The 12443-nt window shown below is 36.5% G+C and overlaps 1 pseudogene; it reads left to right on the top strand.

Annotated features, from left to right (window-relative positions):
• Nucleotides 1–3381: 3381 nt before the first annotated feature.
• Nucleotides 3382–4912, top strand: LOC140525485 (folate receptor alpha pseudogene; annotated as a pseudogene).
• The last annotated feature ends 7531 nt before the right edge of the window (nt 4913–12443 follow it).

Raw genomic sequence — 12443 nt, forward strand, 5'->3', positions numbered from 1 at the left:
TCAGGTTGATGGGAATTCAAGTCCTTGTCACCAGCACAACACGTTTTTTTGGTTAGGAATGAAATAGTTTTCCTCCAACTTTTACAGGGATTTGTAATTGTGCCAGGGATAAAATGTCAAATAAGACATTTGAAATATACTGTGAGATGCTGCTGTATGCCCAGTTTCAACCAGACTATGTTCTGGTTTTCCTAGCAGTTTTTGTCAAAAAGTGGGTTATTGCTCAACAGCTGGGATGATTGGGTTTATCAAACACTAAGTTACTGTACTTGTTTGCTGTTTTTAGATACTTGTGTACCTAATCTGTTCCATTGACCAACTACATTATTTCTTGCACAGTACCAAATTATTGGTGATTAAAGTTTTGCATCTTTTTTTAATTGTAAGAAGAGCAATAAATAAGAGGAAAGTCTGTAGCAAGTTTATATGACAAAGGTCTTATTTCTCAAATATATTCAGTCAAATTTTTAGGTATTCCCCAGTTGATAAATGGTCAAGGGAACAGGCAATTTTCAGAGGAAGGAAAGTTATCTACAATCACATAACTGCAAATTAAAACAGCTCCATAAGCTTGATTAAGATAACAGAAAAGAAAAATGACAAATCCTGGAGGGGATATGGGAAAATACTAATATGCTGTTGGTGGAGCTAGACCAACCATTATTTTCTTTTTCTAAATTTTTAAAATTCATTTTGAATTTAAATACAAAAGCCCTCCTCCCCAAAAAGAGAACATTTCCTTGTACACAGCACAATATATAAAGAATTTCCATTTCACAGTTTAAAAAAACCCCTGTAATAAATACTGCACATTGTTTTCAAAACTACCCTGCTTTTCTGTGCTTCCTTCTAAGTTTTGTTTTCTTTTGTGCGTTTTTTATTTCTTTTTTCCATCTCTCCCCACCCTGTTGTAGAGAAGTGTGAGTTTAAAAGGTTCAAGAGACATCTTTTTGGGGTAATTTAATCATTTTATTAATAAAGTTGGCAGGTTATTAATAAAAAAATTAATAAAAGGATGGTCATTTTGCCTTGACTTGTAATCCAAAGACCATTATGGTGGCAGACTCAAAGTTTTATGTGCCCTTCTGATGGGGATCTGATGACAACAGTTGTCACAACAGGATAGTGTCCATAAAACAGAGAGGAGAAAAATGCTATTAGTCAAGACAGTTCAAGGTACCTGGTCCTTATCAGCCATAAACAGAAGAATGTTCTCAGCTTAATTTTGGGGTCCACCCAGAGAGAATTTCAAAGGGGCTCAAGCAGGTCCCACAGTATAAACTTGTCCTTAAAGAGCTGGAATCCCCAGCTTCTACCTTTGAGACCAAATAAAGAGCTGCCCTAAGCGTATCAGTTCCCCATTTCAATCCTCCTGAGAATTTCAAGAAATACATATAAAATTTTCCAAAACAGATTGAAATCACACCTGTTATTATCAGGTTAGTTTAAAATGTGTGGGGCTCAAATATCAAGTAGATCTGCTGCTTTTGACACAGGCAAAGAGAGCTGAGGAATTTAAATTAATGCTGGCAGGCCATGGTCCATTTCCTGAGGCAGAAATCTTCAAGATAGGTGAATTAAATAATAGTTAAGTAATTGAATAGTACAAGGAAACATTTAAGATGTTAATAATGTTTATTTTTAATTTAATAATAATAATCACAAATCACAATAACCAATATCTTTATACCATATCCAACATTTTGTGTTGTCTTAGATTTAATAAGGCCTTTCTGCAGATTTATACTGCAGAGTGGGTGGACATGATTAACCAGGTGATCTAACCTTACCTCTGGACTAAAGCAGATTACAGACTGATTTCTAAAAATCTTTTCCTTTACAAAGTCAAATCACCACACTTAAATGCTTATGCTTGAAATCTTAAAATACTGACACCCCAACTCAGTTACTAATCTGCTTCTGATTTCTTATTATTTTAAAAATAACAATTTAAATTATTTGAAATTTTAAATTTAAATTAATGTAATTTTAAATTATTTTAACAATTTAAATTCATAACCCCAAAGAGTTAAAGAATTCACATTTCTAGCAATATTTCTAATACAGTAAATTATCAAATTAAGGTTAGGCATTATTTTTATATACATTTCAAATCACAGAAGAGGTAACTAGGCTTAAAACCACACAGTTAAGTTTTATGATATAATAATAAATAATAAATTTTACATAAAATTAGATCAAAATAAATCCAATTGCACCTGGATCTATTTTCCAAATGTTATCATTACAGAATCTCAATGTGAGGAATGAGCCCAACTAACAATCCCCCAACTATGAGAAACATGCTCACGTTAAATAAAGAACAATACCTGTTGTGAAATTTGGAAAGCTTTTATTAATCTACATTCATTCCCCCTGAATGAATAGGTAGCTTGCCAAGTGAGGTTATAGGAAGACTACAGTTTGTTCAGACTAATGGGAGCTTCTTATACTGTTCTGAATTTTGGACCTCTTGCCACACCATCCATTGCCACATGATTTCATGTTCTACTCTGACAGATTTTCCCCTCAAATACCTCATCCAGCCTGTGCACAAGTTTCTGACTTCTAACCTGACCATACCAGTTCACAAATCTGATCACCCAAAATTATGGAAACAGAACTTCTTCCTTTTTTCCCCACAAACTCTCCCCTTTTTGTCTTTATTAAAATTTTTGTTTCAATACCTAAATCCAACCAATACTTCCTTACTTTGTTTCCCCTACGAATTCTTCGCTTCATCTATCTCCTGTTTATATGAATATGGCAAGGGAGCAAAGTTGATGGATGCATTGACAAATTATAAGGGGGCACTCCCCTTTCATAAGTACAGATACAGAGACTCAGAAGAAAAAGGCAAATCAATGAATTGTCCTTTTATAAGTTCCATCTCATACAGCAGTCTGGGGAGTAACATCATTTGATGCAGTTTTCTGATCTGGATGCTTGTTCAAGCCATCTTCAGCACAGCATCTCAGCATCTTCTTCCCTTTATCTTCTTGTAGAAATTCAGATGTCTATTCTCCTATACAAAACTAACCTTGATTCAGTTTAGATTACCATTCCTAAAATTTATACTTTTATCACTCTTATAAAATCAAAATTGAAATTTTGGCCAATTGTCATGTTTAAGAAATTCATATTAGAGCCCACTTTTTACATTTTACATTAATTCCCTATTCATTTCCGTAATCAGGAGAATGAGATTTCACTAAGGAATTAATAACAGGCTCTAGTACATACATAAATACAATAAATAAATTTTTTTCTAGATAATCTTTTTTATTATAAACTTAGATATCAACAAAGATACTTTAGTATATAAAGAACAGAAAAGCATATTGTATGTGAAACTGTGAACTTCTGTACCTTTATAGTTCTTTTTTTGAAAAAAGGTATTAAGCTCTTTTCTATTATTTTGGGCTCCTGACTTCTGTAGAATCTCTGGGAACCTAAAGGAGACAGGTCACAGAGATCATGCTTCAACCAGGATGCAGTTTGCCGTTCCTGGGCCTCATGGCCATGGCCCATAGGCTTCAGCAGGGTAGCGATCTGCTCAATGTCTGCATGGATGCTAAACATCACAAGTCAAAGCCTGGTCCAGAAGATGACCTTCATCAGCAGTGTAGCCCATGGAAGAAAAATGCCTGCTGCACAGCAAACACTAGCCGTGCTGCCCATGAAGACACCTCTTACTTGTACCGGTTCAACTATGACCACTGTGGGAGGATGACCCCAGCCTGCAAACGCCACTTTATCCAGGACACTTGTCTCTATGAGTGCTCCCCCAATCTAGGACCCTGGATCCAGCCGGTGTCCTCAAGCTGGCGTAGGGAATGGATCCTGAATGTTCCCCTGTGCAAGGAGGACTGTAATCAATGGTGGGAGGACTGCCAAACCTCATATACCTGCAAAGAGAACTAGCACAAAGGATGAAATTGGACTTCAGGGATTAACAAGTGCCAGTTCAGGCTGCCTGCCACCCTTTCACATTTTACTTCCCAACACCAGCCTCCCTATTTGAGAACATTTGGAGTCATTCTTATAATGCAAGCTCTTATGGTCAGGGCAGTGGCAAATGCATCCACATGTGGTTCGACCCAGCCCAGGGAAACCCCAATGAAGCTGTGGCTAAATTTTATGCTTTTGCCTCTGCCCCAGGCATCTTCAGTTGGGGAGCCAGTTTCCCTTTCTTGACTTTGACACTGCTATTGCTTCTCTGGGCTTAACCCTCATCAGGCATGAAATCTAACCAATCTACATGCAAAACGATAGCCAAGATTGATTCCTAGTCTGTGACCCCTGGACCCCAGCTCCTGCCTGACACAGTCTGGCTCTCCTGAAACCCTGGCCTCCCAATCTGAATTCTTCCCCTCAAACCTGAGCTGTGTGCTTGGAAACCTACAGCCCCACACACTTTGGATTTCATATTCCCCACCCCACTACTGAGGGGGCCAGGGAGGGAGGGCCTTCTCGCTACTTTTAAGTAGCTCCAACTCCAATCTCCTACCTCTTCCTCTGCATAGCAAAGTCCACCCACCCCACTTCTTTAGGGGAAATTAGGTATAATTTCTACCCTCTCAAAAGTAAAACCTCCTTACTCCCTTCATTGATTGTATTTGTGTCCCTAGTACCTGGTCCATATGTAAGCAGGTGCTTAATAAATGTTGATTGATCCACAAAAAAAAAAAATAAAAATAGAAAAAGGTATTAAAAATTGAATATGGTAAGTATAAAACTGCCCTGCTTGTCTCTGTCCCCTTTGAAACTTCCTTTTGATCTCTTTTCTGTGTTTTTAAAATGTTTTTTTTCATTTCTTTACCTTTTCTTACTTTTTTCTTTTTGCATTTTCATTACTACCTACCAACTCACTTCTCCACAGAAGCCTTTATTTGTAACAATTAAGTGTAGTAAAGCAGAATAAATAAATACATTTACTAAGTATGAAAATGTGTGCTTCCTTCTGTACTTCTAGTCCATCACATGCTCTATTAGTCTTCTGAAATCATTAGTCTCTGCTTTGATCAGAGTTTGGAGGGGGTCTTCAAAGTGGTTTTCCTTTATATGAATGTAGTCATTGTCTTGGTTCCCATCACTACACTCCTCATAAAAATCTTGCCAGATTTTTTTTCCTGAATCTATTACTTTTTATGTTACCACAATATTCCATCACATTAATATACTGTAATTTGTTCAACCCCTCCCCAATTGATGGGTAACCACTTAGTTTCCAATCCTTCACTATAACTGCTTTAAGTATTTTGGTACATATTGGTCCTTTCCCCTTATCTTCAACCTCTCCTCTATCAATAGTAGAATCACTTGGTCGAAGTAGAACACCCCTCAGTCCCTCTGCAATTTCAGATTCTGTGTGATCTTTGAATGAAATGATTCAGCTAGGTAATCTAACATATTCTTTTACCAGATCTAAATAATTTTATGTAATATATGTATATAATATGTAATATAATTTAGTTTATATGCCCTGCTCCAACACCTAACAGCAATATGACTGGCATTCTGGGCTTCAGTTTCCTCATTAGTAAAATGGGGATTAATTTTTTTTTACATAGTACATATCACATCACAAAACAATTCCAACTTCTGGTCATATGATGCTTTTTAAAAAAGTATTTACAAGATAGACCACAAACCATTCTTCTTTTAACGTTAACCAACTAAGACAAAAATAATATTAACTAACCATGCTAACCTCACAGGACCTCAATCTAACTATTCCCATGTTATTACTAAGGACCCTAACTTAATTGTTGTTGGTCTGCAATCCTAAGCCTAATAGCTTAATTTTAGACAATCTCAAATGTTCCTCTAAAGCAATCTATTATTTAATAGATCTGGTATTATGCTTACAACACTTTTGATTATAGGAAATTGCCACTAAGAGTAGGGACATTTCAGGGAAACAACATCTCCCTAACTTCATTCCAGGCAGGAGAAGATTGTCAGCTGGCATTTAGACAGGCTTAAAGTCTGCCAGGTATCAGTGGGGAAATTGAATCAGAAGAACCCTACCTCAGCTCAGGTGGAACATTCATTCTCCTCACCTTCCCATGAGATTACCTTTTTGAAGTTCACACCAACATCTCACAGGCTCGCTGGTATCATGGATCAGTGACTCAGACAGCCTTTCTTACTATTCATACCTGGAGTTAGACTTAGAAAAACAGTTAATAGTCCCATAAAACCTTAAAATAGCAAGCTCCAATAATCAGTTTCAGATATGACTATAACTTTACATTGGCTGAGGAGCATCTTCTAAAGAAAGTCTTAAGTAGCTTGCATGCCTTTCTATACATGTTCTAGTTTCTCAAATAACAATCATCATAAGTTATTGCTATGATAGATTTACATCTGCTTCCCAAGCTTTTCTATCCCTTTTTCACTATGCTCAGTGTAAAAGAGCGAGTTATACATATAAGTGGGAACACTAACTCCAACTTATATTCATGAAATGGATTCAATTTAAAACAGAAACATTTCACTTTTCCATCAATTCAAAATATTACCACAAGTTATCTGCCTCTAAGAAACTACACTGAAATTCTTTACTCCAATCTGAAGATGTCTCTGATTTAGTCTCAGTAATGAATTTAATCAATTGTATTAATATGCAATGGGACCTTTGTCCCTTATCCCACATGAGTTTTAGTCCCTTTTGTCTAAAAGGACCCTGGAAAACTTCACCTTGAAAGCTCCTTGAATTTTCCCATTTGAACTAGCTCTCTTGAAGCCCATAACCTTTTCCCTATACCCTATCAATCCAATTCTCCAGGCTACTGGCCACTCCTACCAAGACCATCCCTGGAACCCCCAGACCACTTTGAGTCATTCCAAACTCCTTCCCCAGTCTGTCTGTAGGTAAGATACATCTTGTCTCCATGAAAGTCCTCAGACTCCATCCAACCCACTTACATTAGCATTATAAAAGCTCAGATTCCCTAAAAGTGCACCCAATATAGAGAAACTTTAACAAACTTTGATCTTCTTTACCTGAAAGAAGTCTTGGGTTGAATTCATTTGAATAGGAACCAGCATGTGATTTTTTTTGGGTCCTAAATACCCCTAACCTCAACAATTCTGTACAATTACAGTTAACTTTAAATCCCAGTCTTATTCTATGGGACAGTGATTCAACATCACATTTATACTTTGGTTTCCTTTCCTTTATCTAATTATTCCCATAACATTCAGAAAGAATGTTCTATTTCAGGGATTTTATCTTTCATAAGACTGTACCAGAGTACCCATTTACCCAATTAATTAAAAACAGCAAGATTCTACTACTTCCACTGTGCTTACATCTTAAACTATCCACTTTGATTATAGGAACATGCCATGAAGATGAAAATCAAGGACCTAATCAGATATCATCTTCACCTTATAGTCAGACTTAGAAATTGTCAAATGGGAAAACATTCCTTTTCAAAGGAACACAATGTGGAAACTGAGCCAGAAGGATTCCATCCTAGTCTGAGGACAGGATTGTCCCCTGAGGTAAACTTCTGCCTGTAACAGTCACATTCTTCTTTGAGTAGTAGAACATAATTAGTAATGGTCCCAGAGGTTTTCACATCAGATGGCAGATTTCACTAAGTTTTATCAGGCCTTACATCTTAAATTTGTCCTAAAAGCCAACCACTAGAGATCATTTGTCACCAAAACAAGCTCATTGTTTAGGTACTCCATATATAAATAGTTAAAATCAATTTGATACACCTTACATAGAGACTACAGCTTTAACAAAGAGAGTTTACCCAAGTCTGAGATGCCACTGTTTTCTAGAAGCCTCAGACTTTATAGTCACTTGGGTGATACTTTCAGGCTTTTCTAGCCTTGGGGGCCCAGGGTGTGGCTGGTGTCCCTCCTTTCCTTTGACAATTTGGAAGAGTTAACATCCTTTCTCTGAGCAGCTCTGAGTTCAGATTAGATCTTAAGAAGTCCTTCTGTAATAATGACTGGACCTTGATGGGTAATGAGGAGACTACCATGAGACTGTCTTAAATTTATCACAGAGTTTCCTGGAACTATAAAATTCCTAGTCTCCTTTATCTTGTCCCTTATCTTCCAACCCCCATAACACCTTTATATAACAAATCAGCTTACAAATATAAATTTGGCAGGCCTTCCAAAAATCATACAAAAGATTTTACAAAACATTTCTTTGTACAACAAATACTTTCCTCTCTTCAAAACAGTTTACAATTTATCATAAACTGTCTTGAACATAATTGACAAAAATTACAAGAAAAGATCTAAAACCAAGGCCTTTGCATGATTACCAAGTTTCCTTTCACAAACATACTTTTGTAAATGCTTGATTTATAGCAAAAGCAATTTCAGTTAAAACTTCCTTCTTAATAGCAGAAATAATTTTTTTTTTTAGCATACTTAGTACATTCTTAGGACAGGCTTGAAAAATTACACTCATATGTCAAATAAATATGTTATATATATATAATTTTTTTTCAAGGATTATTATTTTCTCAATAGGAATTCTACAACACAGAAATTCTTACGCAGAATTCATAATAACTTCTTAACCAATTCATCATTAATTTAGCAATGCAATTCCTAATATAATAATATTTAGATAAATTTCTTTTTCAACAACATACATTATATATTTAAAACTTGAAGCAACCCATTATCCATTCAGGTGAATGCATTTCCATATCATCTTGCACAGAAATTCATCTCCTCCTCAGTACATGAACTCTATCACCTGATAATCATTTAATATAAAATTTTTTATTATAAAAATTTGCTATAAAAGAAAAAGAGGGACAATGTCATGTATCTTAACAGAAGGAAAAAACTTCTTTAACTCTGCTCAATTCCAGGAATGATTCAGTATCTGATAGCCAATCATGTGGTCATTGGGTGCTAAAAGCAGGGCTTAGTAGTAATCAGGTGGGGAAATTTTCCTTTCTCAGAAGGGACATAGTGAAGTTATTGGAAAATAGGGTTAGGAAGACCCTGCCTTAAGGTCTTCATAACTGTCCCCAAATATTCACCTTTAGTATTTCTCAGCCTGCAGTGCATGTCAATTGGCTTTATGATAATTCAGACACTTTATTCCTGTAATCAGAGCTTAGAATAATGGTAATTTGTAGTCCCATAAAGTCTTAAATAGCAAATAAATATTGACTTGGTATCCTTTCATATAGTCATCTCAAATTTGATTGAGCTATTAACTGTTAAATCAAGTTAACCATAAGACAAGATAGCTCATAAGTTATTTCATTTTATGAACAACTGTCTGTACTAGAATCCTATTCCAGCTTAAACAAAGCAAAGAGGTTAATGGATAAACTTACAGGCTGAAGGATTTTTGTCCTTGTTTCACCAGCAAATATAGGTTTCAGATGATCAAGTTTCTATAACATTCTTTTAAATGCCCAGTCTATATATAACAAAATCCAAATTTAAAAATTGTGTAACAATTATATTAGATTAATGTTGCATCTAACATATGCCCATCCTTGTGTCAAGCACTTTACAGTGATAAATGCCAAATAACAATATCTTTTCCTGTTTAATGCTTATAGGAAGAGCCCTCTCAGAAGCTGCTCTTTATTCCTTCAGCACAGATTTTGACTTGGGTCTTATCAAATCTGGATTTATAATCACTAATGATAAACATTTTAACATTTTTAAAGTCAAATACTTTTAGTACTTAAAAGAAAACATTCTCCATCAGATAAAGAGTTTTCCTAAGCATTCCAGTTTCCCACTCCATCCCACTTGGAAATTTCAGGCTATATACTAGGAAAAACATATTAAGTTCTACAAAGAGTTTGAAATCATCTCTGTTCTCTTTAGGTTACCTTAAACTATGCCAATATTCTAAGACTAGGCTTTTGATCCAGGCAGAGACCTAAGGCACTGCCAGTCTCCCCAGGCAGAAGCTTCCATAGTTTCGAAAGGTTAAATAATTGACTGCCTAAGGATTCACTCTCCTTGTCTTCATCTTTCGGAATCTGGAGAGAGTTGCTTCTAAATGCTTCTAAAAGAAATCACTGAAATTCTAAAGTGAATTTTAAACACATTTTCTGTTATGAGATATATTGACTTAATTTAAACATAAAGTGCAGATTTTAGCTTTGAGATCTCAGTAAATCAAAACTCAACTTTTCACTCCAGATTGCCTGTCTTTTACTTTGCTAATTTCCATTACAAAAGAGACTGTCCTTTAGGTGAGGTGTGGCATGGCCTGTCCCTCCCCTTGTGTGTCTTCGTCCTTCGTTGCTGAAGATCATGCTATCAGAGAAATGATAACATGACTTGCACTTGACTTTGTTTTGAGTGAGGGAGGGCTGTGTAGGTCACCAGCCTCACATCTCCTCCAGAGTCATATGAATCCAGTGACCAGATATTCATCAGGATAACTGGAGATGACCCAGGATGAGGCAGTTGGGATTAAGTGACAAGGTCACACAGCTAGTGAGTGTCAAGTGTTTGAGGTGAAATTTGAACTTAGGTCCTCCTAACTCCTGCACTGGTGCTCTATTCACTGCACCACCTAGTTGCCCTGCCGCTCCCCTATGTGAGGGGAAAAGACCTTCCCAGTTCCTTCAAAAAAAAAAAAGTTTTGAGTCAGATTAACTAAGGAGCCTACCTAACTCAGACAAAAGGCCTAAATAATTTGATTTAATGCTGGCAAAGTGTGACTTCCAAGCAAGAAGCTTGGGAGCTTAATAACTAATAGTAATAATATGAAGTCACCATAAACAACTTTTAAATCCAATAACCTTCTATAACTTTGTCTATTGGTTTCCCAATCAGGCTAAATATTTTCTGAAGTGGAATGGGGCAGGGGAAGGAAGTACAAGGTCTGAGCACATGGACATTCTGTAGTTCAACACATGTTCCCCCTCAATTACATTTCAGATAAACCAAATACTCATCAAGCTCTTCCAACTTCTTTGTTCCTTAAAAAAGAAACCTTAGAAGTTAAGAGTCTAACAGTTTATATCTCAAGAAAGCCACATTTTTTAAAGTTGAATACTCTGCAAAGAGTGATCTGAGGAAAAAGATTTTCCTTTCTTTTGTCTTTCTTTTCATATTCAAAAACTTGGTGAGAATGTGGAATGTAGAAAGATTTTTTTTCTTTAACAACTTTTTCAGAAGGTTTGCAAAATCTCTATTAAACACCATTTCTGCAAACAGAACAAACTGAACAGCGAAATATTTCTCTCTCTCTCTGTCTCTCTCTCTCTCTTTCCCCCCCCCCCCTTTCCCCCTCTACCCATCCCACTCACTCCTCTGAAACTGCTCCAGAATGGGGTGGAAGAAGGGGAAGATAATGGGGAAACCTTGCTGGCTAGCTACATTTATAATTTTACTAAACACTTCACAAGTACACCCAGACAAGACATTTAACAAAGCTTTTTAGAGTGCACATCCATTTTGAATTAGAATTTAGACCAGTCAAAAACTCAGGGATGTAATTCACTCTGATTTCTAGGCAATTTTAAAAGGATCATTCCTAGAATTTGGATTCTCCCTCCTCCCCCTCCTCCTCTCTACTCTCATTCAGGAGTAGATGGGAGAAGGAATACATCCAGAATTCCTTCAAAAGTGCTTCTGAAGGAATACTCAGAGGATTGTCTAGACCTTTCCTGCCATTATCTTAAGAGCACTCACTTTGCATCTTAATACTAATACTCCAAAGGTCTCTGAAGGACTAGTCATGCCTAAGATCCTGAGAGAGAAAAAGCAGTACTTAGCCACCAATATTTTCCTGCAGTTGCTCAGGTCCCTGATTTATGCTGCCTCTGGCCATTCAATCTATTGTTTTAGCTGCGTTCCTGGATTCACAACAATTCAAAACAGTCCCGGAGAAGTTAGCTTTCAGAAGAGGGAATGCTTGCCAGTGGATGATTGGGCCATTGAAAATAGATGTACTCCCATCCCCCACAAGCAAGCTTTTCTTCTGATGCTAAAGATCCCAGATGAGCCCCCAAATTGTGAGAAATGAGCCCATCTAACAAGCCCCCAACTCTGAGAAACATGCTCACATTAAACAAAGAACAATACCTGTTGTGAAATCAGGAAAGCTTTTATTAATCTTTACATTCATTCGCCCTGAATGAATGGGTAGCTTGCCAAGTAAGGTTACAGGAAGACTACAATTTGTTCAGACTAATGGGAGCTTCTTATACTGTTCTGAATTTTGGACCTCCCACCACACCATCCATTGCCACATGACTTCATGTTCTCCTCTTTGATAGGCTTTCCCTCAAATTCCTCATCCAGCTTGTGCACAAGTTCCTGACCTCTAATCTGACCATACTAGGTCACAAATCTGATCACCCAAAACAGTGGAAGCAGAACTTCCTTTTTTTCCCACATGAATTTATAAATTCAATTATTTAGTATTATAGTTTGTATAAGAACTATTTATTCCAAGAATTTCATAT

Source organism: Notamacropus eugenii, chromosome 2 (genome assembly GCF_028372415.1).
Source record: "Notamacropus eugenii isolate mMacEug1 chromosome 2, mMacEug1.pri_v2, whole genome shotgun sequence".
Lineage (NCBI taxonomy): Eukaryota > Metazoa > Chordata > Mammalia > Diprotodontia > Macropodidae > Notamacropus > Notamacropus eugenii.